Here is a 15091-nt window from a genome sequence, read left to right as displayed (position 1 = left end):
TTTATTTATTTATTTGTTTATTTATTTATATTTATTTATATTTATTTATTTATTTATTTATTTATTTATTTATTTATTTATTTATTGTGGTGCTGGGGATGGAACCTAGAGGCACTATACCTCCGAGCTACACCCCCAGCCCTATTTTTTTTTTAGTCTTTTTTATTTTTTAATTTTTTAAATTTTGGTGGTACTGGGGTTCCTGGAAACCCTTCTACCTCTGGGCTACACTCCCAGACCTATTTTATTCTTTTTTTATTTGGAAACAGGGTCTCTTAAGCCAGTGCGGCTGGCTTCGAACCTGTGCGATCCTCCTGTCTCCGCCTCCCAAGCGCGGGGATCACAAGCGTTCGCCACCACGCCCGGCTTTAGTCTTTTCTTATTTTTGAAACAGTTTCTCACTGAGTTGTGAAGGGCCTTGCTGAGTAGCCGAGGCTGTCTGCAAACCACAATCCTCCAGTCTCCGCCTCCTGAATGCTGGGATTACAAGTGTGCACCGCCACTCCTGTCTGTCTGTCTGTCTATCTATCTATCTATCATTTATTTATTATTTTGCAATACTGGGGATGGAACCCACAGGCATTCTACCTCTGAGCTACATCCTCAGCCCTATTTTTTATTCTTTATTTTGAAACAGGGGTTGACTGAGTTGCAAGGGCCTCACTAAATAGCTGAGGCTGTCCATGAACCACGATCCTCCTGTCTCAGCCTCCAGAATGCTGGGATGACAAGTGTGGGTCACCACACCTGGCTAAAAATCTTTCTAAAAACGTTGGTTCAGCAGCCCCTGTGGCACACACTGAAAACCCTGGTTCCTGTCTCCTGATCTCCAAATATCTTCCTTGTCACAGAACCTAAGCCTGTTTCTTCTCTGCTTGAAAAGACCTAAATATTGGAGGACACGTTTTGAGACAAGGAAAGAGATTTTTTTAGTAAGCCAGCAAGACAGAAGGCGGCGGCCTGGGTCCTGCAGTCCCCGCCCTACCAACACGGACCTCCAGCTCCTTTTATCTTTGGGGGACATGACCGATGGGCCCTGGCGGCCGATCATCTGTTGGTTGAGCCTATTTTGAAGGAGGAGGAGAGAGATTAAGGAAATTTCAGTGAATCCCACTGAGCTCCTAGGTGGATGATTACCGAGGGCCGTGTATTCAGAGAGGCAGAGGCTTTTTTCTGGAAAGGATGGATGTGTCCCTAACTCAACAAGAATGATGACAGCGCTTTCCTTTGAATGATAAGCACAGCCACATCCTCAGAGGCCAATTTTTATTTATTTTTTAATTATTATTTTTAATGATAGATCACTTTGGAATACAAGACTTGAGAGGATATACAAGCACACATCATCCGATTAGCCCTCATCCAATCCCCATCCCATTCCCTCCCCCTCCCTTGATCCCATGCTTAATTGGTGATTATCTTTGATATAATTGTTTACGCACCTCCTGAGTTTTGAAGAGATTCCATCCTCCCTCGTCCCCTCTCCTCTGATTGGTCACCTTAATTGCTTCTCAATAGGGATCTTTCTACTACTCTACCTCCTCCTGTTACCCCTTTCCTCCTAGTTCTTGCTAATTAGGGGAAGCATCTGGATTTTATTTTCTGTGCTATTTCTCTGTGCATGCCCCATTGTAAGTTCCGATCCAGTAGTGGCCTGGCCATCCAGGGGACTCTGATCCCGACCTGGCTCCAGCACCGGCCTTGCCTCATGGGAGGCCCTGATCCTGGCCTCGCTGGCCTCCGCACTGAACTAACCCCTCGGCTGGCTCCTCTCCCGGCCTCAGAGGCCCTAGCACCGGCCCAGCCTCACGACAGGCTCCGATTCCGGCCTCGCTGACCCTGGCACCATCCTAACTCCTAGGCAGGCTCCTAGCGTGGTCTTGCAAGTCCCAGCTCCGTCCTTGCCTCACAGCAGTTTCCGATCCCGGCCTTGCTGGCCCCGGCACTGGCCTTACCCCTCGGCAGAGTCTGATCCCGGCCTTGTAGCTCCCAGCACCGGTCTTGCCTCAAGGTAGGCTCCAATCCCAACCTTGCTGGCCCTGGCACCGGCCTAACACCTCGGCTGGCGCTAATCCCTGCCTCAGAGGCCTCAGTAGCAGCCTTGCCTCACGGTAGGCTCCAGTCCTGGCCTCGTTGGCCCTGGCACTGACCTCACCCCTCGGCAGGCTCTGATCCTGTCCTTGGAGGCCCCAGCACAGGCCATACCTCAAGGCAGGCTCCGATCCCGGCCTCGCTGGCTCCAGAACCAGCCTAACCCCCTCGGCAGGCTCCTATTCAGGCCTCGGAGGCCCCATACCGGTCTTGCCTCACAGTAGGCTCCGATCCCGGTCTTGATGACTCCGGCACCGGCTTAACCCCTTGGCAGGCTCCGATTCCGGCCTCGGAGGCCCTAGCACCAGCCTGGCCTCATGGTAGGCTCCAATCCCGGCCTCGTTGGCCCCGGGCCTGGCCTAACCCCTCGGAAGGCTCCAATCCCAGCCTCAGAGGCCCCAGCACCGGCCTTGTCTCACAGCAGGCTCTGGTCCCAGCCTCGCTGGCCCCGGGACCCGCCTAACCCCTTGGCAGGCTCCGATCCCGGTCTTGGAGGCCTCAGTAGTGGCCTTGCCTCACAGCAGGCTCCAATCCCGGCCTCGCTGGCCCCGACACCAGAGGTCAATTCTTAAATTAAAACATTCTGTTTGTAAACAACCATATTCATAAGTATATGTCACATTTATAATATATTACATTTATATATTACAAATATATTACAAATGCAATATATATTATATTTATAATATAAATGTGATATATTATAAATATATATAATAAATATATAAATAATATATAAATATATATGCCTCCCTTCCCTTTTTACATAAATAGAAGGAAATAATACTCAAGTATGTACCTTTTGTTTGTTTAAATTTAATTATTCTTGCCAGACGTGGTGATACATACCTATAATCTTGGTACTTGGGAGGCTGAGACAGGAGGATCACAGGTACAAGGCCAGCCCTCAGCAACTTTAGAGAGATCCTTAGCAATTTAGCAAGACTCTGTTTCAGAATAAAAAAAATAAAATTAAAAAAGGGGTAGAGCTCAGAAGCAGAAAGTCCTATGGCCCAGTTCCAAACAAACAAACAAACAAACAGCCCCTTAGTCATTCTTAATAATAAATCTTCAAGACATATAGATGGACATCATCCTTTTCAGCAAGGTAGACTACCTCGTTGCGTGGCCGTACTGTGTCTGTCAAGGCAGTCCCTGTGGGTTTGTAGGTGGCTTCCCCTGTTCAAGTTTGTTTGCTCTGACAGACAAAATGCATTAAGGATACTTGTGCCAAATCTCTGTCTTCTGTGGCTATTTCAGCAGGAGAAACTGGTTTCAGCGTTGTGTGTGTCTCAGACTGTGATTAATGCTACCAGGCTGCTTTGCTTGTGTAAGAGCGGTGGCCTCCCCGTGGCTTCCCCAGTGCCACTCTCTTTTTGTTCTTGCCGATTTGACAAATAAATAAATGTAATCAGGTTGTAGTTTTAATGGGCATTTGTTTCTAGCAGGTGGTGTTGAGTCTTACGTATGTTTTAAGCTATTTGTCTTGCTGGGTACTGTTCATATTCTTGGTGCATTAGTCAGCCTTCTGATGCTGTAACGAAATGCCCGAGACAATCAACATAAAGAGGAAAGGTTTATTTTGGCTCAGAGCTTTTAAAGTTTCTCAGTTCTAGGTCAGTTGGCTCTAGGTCAGTGAGGCAGTTCATAGCAGAAGCAAAACTGCTTGCCCCGTAGCAGGGAAGCAAAAATAAAGGAGGAGCTGGGGTCCTCTCATCCTCTCTGAGGGTACCTCCCCAGTGACCCCCAAACCTCTTAGTTGTCTCCACCTGTGTGTGTGTGTGTGTGTGTGTGTGTGTGTGTGTGTGTACTGGGGGCTGAACCCAGGTCTATAACCTGGGTTCTTTGACTATACCCACAGCCTGTTTTATTTTTATTCTAAAATGGGGCCTAACTCAATTGTTGAGGCTCTCACTAAGTCGATGAGGCTGGCTTCAAATCTGCGGTCCTCCCGTCTCAGCTTTCCCAGTAGTGGGATTATAGACGTGCACCACCGTGCCCAGTGACCCCAGCACTTAAAGGCTGCACCATCTTCAACGTGTTCCAGGCTGGAACTAAGCCTCCAACACATGGGACTTTGGGGGACATATCTGATCCAACCATAGCACTCCACTTATGTCTCAAATGAGAATTCAGTCTTTTGTTGTTTCTTTCGGTACTGAATCGTAAGGGGTCTTGGTACTTCCTCTGGCTCCCCTCGTCCCAAGGACTGGCCTTTAGCCTGCCACCCCCGCACTCACAAGCAGCAGCCACTCCTACCTCCTGATGAATGGATTATCCTCAGAGCTGGACGGATTTCAGAAAAGCATATGGTACTGATTTTTATATGCATGCATCTTAAACTTATACAAATTGCATTGTGCTATAAACCACGACCTTTTCCTTACTTCTTAAATCCTATTTATTTACTTTTTTTTTTGGTACCAGGTAATGAACTCAGGGGCATTCTACCTCCAGGATATACCCTCAGCCTTTTTCATTTTTAATTTGGGAACAGACACTTGCAAAGTTGCCGAGTGCCTCACCATGCTGTCTCGCTGAGTTGCTGAGGCTAGCCTTGAGCCTGGGATCCTCCTGTCTCAGCCTCCCACGTCCTGGGATTACAGGCGTGGGCCACCACACCTGGCTTGCCAATTCACTTTTATAATCACTTCTTGCCCTTGCTAGTTCTGCCTTAGCTCTCAGCCTGAAGATGACAGGCCTCTAAGTTGGTAGAAGGACATGTCGGAAGGCAGGTGTCCTCTTGTTTGTCCTTCTACCTCCCCCACCCCCCTGCTGAGAGCTGGAGTTTTTTTTTTTTTTTTTTTTTTTTTTTTTTTTCCGCCACGGCCAGTATCTAAGCTCAAGGGCCAGGGAGTGTTGTGGTAAGCTTCTTGCTGCGAGTAATGGTGGCGTCAGGCTAACACCCAGCGGCCTGCAGAGATGGCCTGCCCAGCCTCGGCGTCCACATTTGCAGCTCGAGGCCCGTGATGGAGTGGAGGATAGCGGCCGGGGCCCAGTCTCCTGGCTTCACCTCCCAGCTCAGCCATCAGCAGCCCACGGGAGCCCAAGCGATTGCTCTGACCCCCAGTTACCTCACCTGCCTGTAGCCCGGAGACAAAAATGGCCCCTGTACCACCCCACCCAGGCCCCAGACATCCTGCGTGGGGAGGGTCTGGCGGATGGCGGGCACGGGCCTTCAGAAAAGGCTGCAGAAAGCCAGGCGCCCATTCCCTCCTCCGCCATATCCTCCCCCCCATCCCCTCTGCCTCCCAGGAGGGGTGATGTGTGTGCTGAAATCCCCAGGGCTCTCTCCTGGAGCCCCCACCCCGCCCTAGTGGCTTGGCTTGTGAGAAGCCACGCTTGTGTAGGCAGCTTCCTCTGCAGCACAGGAAGCGGCTCCCCGGGCTATGCAGCCTACTGTGTGGTCAGGAGGCGGAGTGTGCTCCGGGTCCTGGGAGGGGGACAGTGTGCTGGGGAGGGGTCCCTGGTACTGGAGAGAGGGGTTGCCAATGGCTGGCTTTCAGGCAGGTGCCATGGTGCCCCAAGTTGGAGGCCCTCCTGGGCCCCTTCCAGGGATCCTGCACTGGGGTCCTGCAGTGCTGGGAAGGAGAGAAAAGTCACAGCAGACAGGACCCAGCAGAGGAGTCCAGGACTTTGGGAATCCTCCCACAAGCGTGAGGGTAAATTGTACAGACTTTGGAAAACTCTCTGTATCTGCTGAGCTCGATACACACCTGCCTTTTTCCTCAGCCTATCCAGTCCTAGTGGACACATAACAGAATATAAATATATACTCATCAAAAGACATTCATAAGACCCGATTGGCGGTGCACGCCTGCCATCCCAGTACTTGGGAGGCTGAGACAGGAAGATTGTCTCAGCCTCCCGAATGCTGGGATTAGAACTGTCTCAAAGAGAGAATAAAGAGAAGACACTCATAGAATGGCGACGGGAGGCTGCAAGCCAGGCTCTCTGCTGTGGAGGGAATGGCTGGCGCTTGTGCTAGGGCAGCTCGCAGTCCAGGGCGCTGGAGAGCCCATGCACAGGCCAAGGGGCAGGGCCTGGGGTTGGGGCGCGGGGCTCAGCTCTCAGCTGAGTGCACTGTGGGTGGCCGGGGGGGCTGAACCCAGGGGCGGGAGCCGGGGTCCAGGAGGGAACTCACCACTGATTGCTCTTCCCCTCCACGGTTCCCTTGGCCTCGCCTGGCCTTCACCTCTGCATGGCTGCACTCTGTGACCAGTCACTTTCTCTTCTCTTCTCTTCTTCCTCTGGGCTCTCACAGAGCAGACCACTTCCTCCTCCGCAGGCAGCCTCCTCTCCCTGGTGGCAGCACCGGCTCCTGTTCCTCACATCTTCTAGGGGTCGCTCTCAGTCTCCATTGCAGACATCTCCCCTCCGGTCCGTCCGGGACAGCTGTTTGCCCCCCGGGCTCTGAGAAGGTCTCTGGAGTCACACACACTCCTGTGAGCTCCTGATATGGTTTTTCAGTCACCTCCTTGAATATCTCACAGGTGGTTCAAAGCCAACATTAAAAAACCCAAATCCCTTGCTGACCATGGCGATGCATGCCTGTAATCCCAGCGCTTGGGAGGCTGAGACCAGAGGATCGCAGATTCAAGGCCAGCCTCGGCCACTTAGTGAGACCTTGTTTTCAGATTAAAAAAAAAAAAAAAGGCTGGGAGTGTGGTTCGGAGGTAGCCGGCCCCTGGGTTCAATTCCCAGCATCACAAAACGAATTAATCTCCGCTCTCATGTCCTTGGTCCCGCTCCCTTCCCATCTCTTCCTACCTCTGCAAGGGCCACTGTCACCACCGGCCAGTTGGTGGAGCTAGCAGTCCAGATTGCCCTTGACCTCTGCAATCTCACCTTTACCCCCGGCATCCAGTGAAGCAGCGAGTTTCCGGGTGGTCCCAACATCTATCCCAAGCCCTTGCCTGTCTCCTCTGCATTGCCCCCCTGAGCCAGGGCCTCCTCTCCTGGACGTCACAGAGCTCCGTGACTGGCCTTGTTCCTAGCCTTGACTGTCTGTTCTCAATGCAGCAAAGAGGTGATTTTTTAAAAATTTTAGTACTGGGGATTAAACCCAGGGGCATTGTACCTCTGAGCCACACCCCCACCCTTTTTATTTTTTTCATTTTGAAACAGGGTCTCACTAAGTTGCCCAGGCTGGCCTTACTTGAGCCTGGATCCTCCTATCGCAGCCTCCCAAGTGCTGAGGTTACAGGTGTGCGCCACCGCCCCTGGCTCAGACAGATGATCTTAAAAATAAACTTGTATATACACAACACTTCCAGACAACCTGAAGCACGCCTTCCTGGCTTGCCGTTGCAGACCTCCTGGGGCTCGGCCGGCGCTGCCCGTCCTCTTCCCGGTCTGGCCTGCTTCCGTTCCCTGAGGACGTGGAGACCTTTCCCACCCCAGGTAAGGAGTTAGCCCTGCAGTTTCCTGAGCCTGAAGTCCTCTTCTCTGGATGCCGTGACCCTGGCAGAGGCGCTCTGTTGTCTCTCCCCACTCCTTCCTGCCCAGCATTCATCATGATGTACAATCGGGCATCGATTAATTTGCCTGCTTGTTTATTTTTCCTGTGTCACTAGATTGGAAGCCCCCCGAGGACAAGGGCCTAGTGTATTTTATTCCCCATAGATTAGAGGCTTCTAACAAAGGGCGGATCTCACAGAGCAGGTGCTGGTCTGAGCCGGAAGCCCGTTCTAAAAGCTTTTGGGGGAAGCTGGGGGGTTTGCGGTAGGTCTTGGTGACATTAGGTTTCTGGCTTGCCTGGCTGGGGAGAGTTGTACAATGGCCTTGCGGGAGGACTCCAGCCCGCGGAGAGAAGGCACAGGTGTGGGTTCCACTGACTTTGAGGTGCTCGTGGGTAAGTCAGCCGCTGACACTTGCCATCCTGTCTCAGCCTCCAAATACTGGGATTACAGGTGTGTGCCACAATGCCCCGCTTTTTGGGGGGGGAAACTTCTATTGGTATATTGTAATTATACATCATAATGAGAGTCTAAGAACCGTACCGCTACTCGCACACGTGTGTGTCTCTCCTTCCCACTCCACTCTGCAGTTCTCCCTCCTGCTACTTGGTAGTAACATCGGTGGTGAGACCTTCTTGTACGGACGTGAGATCCTTAGAGCCGAATCCTCCCTTGAGCCTCCTTTCCCTCTCCCCACGACTCCGCTGCCTGCCCCCAGATTCAACCGAGGCTCTGGCTTCCTCTTTTCTCTCTGGCCTTCACAAAGGAGAGAAAATATCCAGCCCTGACTGGCCCAGGGTTCCCTAGCGCGTCCATTTTCCTGCAGATGACGTAACTTTGGTCTCCTTTCGGGCTGAGAGAAACTGCCGTGTGTATCGGCCAGTTTCTCCATCCATCCTTCCGACCGCAGGCTCCCAGGTTGACTCGAGAATCCAGCTACGGTGAATGGAGCTGCTTAAGCGGCCGTGCCGCATAGCTCTAGTGTTAGGACTGTAATTCTTCTGGAAAGATATGGAGAGGTGGTGGCGCTGGGTCACACGGGGGCCAGGCCTAGTCTTTTGAGGAACCAGCAGTCCGGGTCTGAATTAGGATAGTCAGCCTTCCGGAATTCGGCAGAGCTGCCGCAGAGCCCCCTCCACCCGTTGGCCCCCGGCCCAGCCCCTTCCCCCCTTGTCTTCCCCACCCCGCCCCACATTGCAGGTTCTGGAGGGTGTTGACCTGCCCCGGCTCCAAGCCCTGGCGACCCCCTCCTGCTGTGGGGAGGGGCCTGGTGGCCGGAGGATGGCCAGAGCTGGACAGTCCAGGCGGCTGGGTCTGAAGGCACCTCTGCACACACACAGAGGGGTAGGGGCTCCGGGTAGCGAGGTGGGTCTCTGAGGACTGCAGCTGGGGGTGGGCCGGGGTCTTTGGACCCTCAGCAGGGAAGTCAGAAGACGTTGAGGCTGGAGAAATGGATGGCGGAGATTCAGAAGCGAGGGTATGGCTCCCGCCAGCCTCAGCCAGAGTCCTGGTCACCTGCAGCCTGCGTCCTGAGGACCTATGTCGGGAATTTAGCACGAACAAGGTGGCTTATGTTCTTAGAGGTGGCGAGTTCGAGCCCCGGCTTCGAGACTTCCAGCTGGCCGAGGTCAGGCAGTGGCCTCACTTTCCTCAGTCTGCCCCTAGTTCCGCTCCGCGTGATGAAGTCGGCGGGTAACACAGGCTGAGGCGCTTGCAAAGGGGGCACTTCTGAGCGCAGAGCCGCTCTACCAGGTGTCATTATTACCGTGGACGTGAGATGGAGTCCTGTAAAGCTGAAACGTGACATGTTGAAATCAGGAACAGAACAGTGTCCCGCGCCCTGTAGGTGACGGAGCTGGGGCAGATGGCGGAGCCTGTCCAAGGCTCAGCACCTTCCTCTTTCTTTCGCAGCCCCTTCCACTGCCAGAGGCCGGCTCAACCCTGGCGGGTTCTTCCCAGGCCAGTGAGGCAGGAGAGGGGCCTCCGGGGTGCGGGCCTGAGGCGGCGGGTGGTGCTGGGTCTGGGGCAGGAAGTGTAGGTGCTGAGGGCTGGGGAGCCCGGGGATGTGTGTGTCACTGTGGCGAGGGGAGCGGAAGTCGGAAGCTCCAGTGCCCTGTATTCGCGGGGCTGCCGAGGCGACAGGAAGTGCTCCGGGAGCCCAGGACAGCTCCCCTCTTCTGGGCCCTTTGGAGGTGAGCCAGGTGGACCTGCCTGGGTGGGGCTCAGAGGGACCAGGGGGAGCCTGCAGGAGGAGAGCCGCTTGCGGCCCTGGTGGCCAGGCGGGGGACAGGTGGGCAGGGAGGAGGCCAGGGCATTGGCTGACCCAGGGTACCTACTGGGGCCTGGCTCGCTGGACCCCATGCCCCTCCCCCATTTGATCTCCTCCCAGTCCTTCTCTTCCCAGTAGAACCAGTAGAACGCTCTCTGATGCCTCCCTTCCCAGCAGCGGCCTGCCAGTCACGGTGGGTGGCCCCGGGAAGTTTCTCAAAGTCCCAGAGACTTCTGTGGCTGAGCGCCCCAGGGAGCCTGGACCCCAGCCCCTTGGGGAGGGAGCCCTGGGCTCAGGGGCAGCTCTGGGTGCCTCCCTGGAAGACCAGACTCTGCCATTGGGGGGCTCCTAGGGGGGCTCCCAGGTTGGCTTTACATTTCAGGCCCCACCCAGACCCAGGTCCTTGTCCTGATGTGCAACAGGACCCTGTTACTCTTAAAAGTATCTCTGTTTGCGACACTCCGAGGCCACCAGTGATAGTCCTTTAACAGACGGCAAAGCAAGCCCTGGTAGGGGGCTGGTCCCCAGCCACCGCATCCTCCTTACCCAGGGCTTCAGAGTCGCTCCTATGCCAACAGGCTGCAAGGGGTGACCTGTCACCCGCTATTCACAAATAAATAAAAATTTAGGCAGGGTGTGGTGGTACACGTGCCTGTAATTCCAGTACTTGGAAGGCTGAGGCCAGCCTTGGCAATTTAGTGAGGCCCCGAGACACTGAAGTGAGACGCTGTTTCCAAATAAAAAATAAAAAGGGTTAGGGGCGGGCATAGCTTGGAGGTAGAATGCCCCTGGGGGTTTAAATTCCCAGGTATTAAATAAATAAATTAATTAATTAATAAAGACTACCCGTTGGGACTGCTGACCTCAGCCAGGCGTGGAAGGCTGGGCCTGGGTCATCCCGTCCCCAGCACCCTCCGATGGAGAGGAGCCACCCACCCTGTGCTTCTTCCTGGGCCCCTGTTGGTGGCAGCACAGGGCACCTCTCTGCTCTCTCCCCAAGTACACCACAGCATGAAGGTTCCTTCCGCCTGCAGGCAGGATGTGGCTCCCCTGAGCAGCTCCCTGGGGTGCTCTGGGCTGGGGAGGGGAGGCTGGGGCAAGGGGCGGAAGGAGCTGGGGCCCAGCAGTGTGTCCCGCCTGTGGGTCCCACCCGGCAGCTGCCTGTGCCCTGTGCCTTGCAGGCAGGATACCTCGCGACCCAGTCCCCGGACCCCAGGAGCTGCGTGCTTTTTCCACGGGAAGGAAAATATATCAGGGGGTGAGGGGAGGTTTGCTGGCTGGATCTGGAAGCTTCGAGGAGAAAGACTGACAGGCTCCAGGTGGAAGGCGTGGGGCTCCTCCTGTGGGAGGCCAGGTGTGTGGACGGGGCTGGGCTGTCGAGGAGGGCTGGCCATCTGTCTGCGTTGACCCGGCCCCTCTGAGAGGCGAGAGAGGCAGAGTTGAGCTGTGCAGGACCTGCTCTTCTCCAGTGACTCCCAAGGGCCAGGTCCGGCCTCCCCCTGATAGCAGACCTGCGGTCCAGCCTCATCTCTGTGTCTTTCTTTGCTCCACTGATAAGGAACCAGGTGATATTTTCTACTTAGACTAGTCAGTCGTGAGTCTCTGCCCAGGTGCTTTAACAGTAAGAAATGTTTAAACAAAATAGGGCGCAAACGTGGAGTTTTACCAAGCCCAAACTTGATGTATGTGAGTATTTAAACAAAATACTTCTGATAACATGAGAAAATGCCAGCCGGGCGTGGTGGCGCACGCTTGTAATCCCAGCATCTGGGAGGCTGAGACAAGAGGATCGCGGTTCACGGCCAGCCTCAGCTACTTAGTGAGGCCCTCCGAAACTCAGTGAGATCCGATTTCAAAATAAAGACTAAAAAATAGGGCTGGGGGTGGATCTCGAAGGTAGAATGCCCCTGGGTTCCATCCCCAGTATGAAGAAGGAGGAGGAGGAGGAGGAGGTGGTGGTCAGGTGTGGTGGCACATACCTATAATCCCCCCCCCCCTGCCCCGTACTTGGAAGGCCAACTCAGGAGGATCACAGATTCGAGGCCAGCCTCAGTAACATAGTGAGGCCTTTAATGAGACCTTGTTTCAAAGTAAAGTGTAACTGAATGAATAACTTAATGAAACTCTGTTTCACACTAAAAAAGAAAATAGGGCTTGGGAGGTGTAGCTCAGAGGAAGAATATTCCTAGGAACCACGCCCCCCCAAAATAAATAAAATTTAGACATGAAAAAGAAGACTTCATTTTATCTAAATTTTCAATTATAAAAAGGAATTATAATAATAGGCATATTTATTTATTTTTATTTTTTAAAATTTATTTTGTGGTACCGGGGATGGAGCCCAGGGGTATTCTACCTCTGAGCTACACCCCAGCCCTATTTTTTATTTTTATTCTTTATTTTGAAACCGGGCCTCACTGAGTTGCGGAGGGCCTCACTAAGTAGCTGAGGCTGGCTGCGAACCGCGATCCTCCGGTCTCAGCCTCCTGAATGCTGGGATGACAAGCGTGCGCCGCCACGCCCGGCTCCCCCTGGACGTGCTGAGACTGGCTGCCTGTACACGACACCATTTCGCTCTTCTCTATGGCGCAGCAGGATTGCATCGTGTGTCTGTATCTTGTTTTCAGTCTCCATTCATCTGTCGATGGTTGGTCCCGTGATTTGGCTACTGTGCCTAGCGCTGCTGTAGGCATGGATATCCGTGTGTCAGCGCAGTATTCTAAGTGTAATTCTTTTGGGAGTGTACTGAGGAGTGGTAGAGCTGGGTCATGTGGCTTTTCTGAGAAACATCCATGCTGACCTCTCAGTGTCAGTCCCACCAGTAGCGTATGAGAGTTCCCACCTCCCCGCGTCCTCGCCGGCATTTATTATTGCTTGTATTCTTCATGATTGCCATTCTAATGGAAATGAGATGGAATCTCTGTAATTTTGATTTGCGTTTCCCTAATTTCTAAAGATAGTGAACAATTTTCCAAATATTTATTGGCTGATTGTATCTCTTATTTCTTTATTTCTTTATTGGTGGTACCGGGGATGGAACCCAGGGGCACTCTACCTCTGAGCTGCACCCCCAGCCCTATTTTTTAGTTTTTATTTTGAAACAGGGTCTCAGTGAGTTGCAAAGGGCCTAAGTAGCTGAGGCTGTCCCGAACCACGATCCTCTTGTCTCAGACTCCCAGATGCTGGGATGACAAGCGTGTGTCACCAAGCCTCGCTCTATCTCTTATTTTTATGGAAGTCATGAGTGTCCAGTGGGATTGATTTGTGGCTGGGAAGAAAGTGATGTTGAGGAAAGTGGTGGACCTAGGCTCGGGCCCCAGCTCCCTTGCTTGTTAGCTGAGCTACTTGAGAAAAACTCTCAGCCTCTCTGAGCCATTCTTAGAAAGAGGGTATGTTACCACTGGTCCTGTGGCTGGGGTGTTTGGCAAGAGGGAGGAGCTCTTGGCTGAAAGCTGGATAGCTTGCCTGCTGCAAAGACTAGGTAACATTATTTATACCTTCTCCAGGAGAAGGTAGAGTTACCAAATACAGACAGCTCAGTTAAATTCGAATTGCTGATAAACAGAGAATGAACTGTTAGTACGAGCATGCCCCGGATATCGGGCACCCTGATAAGTTTATTTGCTCAGTGTCGCAACCCTGCCATGAAAGTGCGTGCCCCCACATAGGGTGGTCTCTACGGAGCTAGACCCACCTCCCACTGGGCTCTGCAACCCTGGGGGTCTCATGGGTGGGACCTGACCTTCTCCAAGTCAACAGGAACCTTTAATATTCGGATCCACTTGTCCGGTGGAGACACAGCAGAAAACCCAAAGATCCGGCCTCTCGGGGCTTACTGCCAGGCACAGGGGAACCGGAGGAGGAGGCTTAGGCTCAGAAATCCAATCACGAGGGGTGGGATGTGGCCGGCAGCCTGCAGCCTCCTGCCTCTCGGAAAATGCCCTCTGACCTCCTTCCACCAGATAAGGGCCACCCTGAGGCGTTAGCCTGTAAATGGAGGGAGGCAGGTTTGGAGTGGAGTTTGGCCCCAGGCAGACAGGGCCGCCGCCTCCCAGCCTCCTGCTCCCCAGAATGCAGAGTCCCAGGTCTTGTGGCGGGAGGCACGCGTGCTCAGCAGAGGGCAGGAGCTCCCCCTCTGAGGCCAGGCTGAGCGTAGCGCAGAGCCCCACGCGAGGCTTGTGAGTAGTCTTGAGACCGCTCTGGACCCCAAAGACGGCCCTTGAGCCGCAGGAGCCAGGCAGGCTGTATCCTTTCTCTGCTGGCTGCCATCACTCCCGAGGTCGCTCTTCTCACCTCTTGCCTCTCTCTCTGGCGCTCTGAACTTTGACTTATGTATCATCTTGGGCTTGCTGATGATTTTACAGTGTTCTGGGTAGCCGGGCACAGTGGCACACACCTGTCATCCCAGGACTTGGGAGGCTGAGACAGGAGGATTGGGGGCTTGAGGCCAGCCTCAGCCATGTGGCAAGACCCTCTGAGATCCTGTTTCAAAAATTAAGAAAAAAATTTACAAAAGGGGTGAGGGTGTAGCTGGGAGGTAGACTGCTCCAGGTTCAATCCCCAGTACTACAAAAAATAACACTACAACAGTCTGGTCCAGTTCCATCCTGGGCTCCCATGGCTCAAGACGACCGCTTCTCCCTTTTGGCCTCAGCAACGTGGTATTCTGTTAGCCAGAGCTGGGTATCTTTGGGGCAGGTGGTATTCTAGTGCCAGTTCAGGATTTGTTTTTTGTTTTTGTTTGTGGTACTGGGGGTGGAACCCAGGGGCATTCTACTTCTGAGCTACCCTCCCAGCCCCATCGTGTGTGTGTGTGTGTGTGTGTGTGTGTGTGTGTGTGTGTGTGCGCGCGCGTGCGCGCGCTACGAGGGTTCCTGGAAGCCCTTCTACCTCCGGGCTACACTCCCAGACCTATTTTATACATTTTTATTTTTGGAAACAGGGTCTCTTAAGCCAGTGCGCTGGCTCCCAAGCGCGGGGATTACAAGCGTGTGCCACCACGCCCGGCTATTCTTTATTTTGAAATATCAGCACGTCCAGTCCGCTCCTTCTCCCTGGCAGGGCCGCGGGGCGGTGCCCCTTAGCAGCGGTCACAGACACGGCAGGCACTCCAAACACGGTTCACGCCCTACACGTGGCTTCGGGAAACTTCTCTAACCTGCATTCACTTCCATCATTTCCAGGGTAGACGTGGACTCCTGGTTGCCCCCTGGCCGGCGCCCCCCTCATCCACAGGATGGAACCCTGAAAGTGGACACCCCTGGAGCAGCCT

Source organism: Muscardinus avellanarius, assembly GCF_963383645.1.
Source record: "Muscardinus avellanarius genome assembly, chromosome: 15".
In the NCBI taxonomy this organism is placed as follows: Eukaryota; Metazoa; Chordata; class Mammalia; order Rodentia; family Gliridae; genus Muscardinus; species Muscardinus avellanarius.
The sequence above is the reverse complement of the archived record's forward strand: the minus strand, read 5'-3'. Positions refer to the sequence as shown.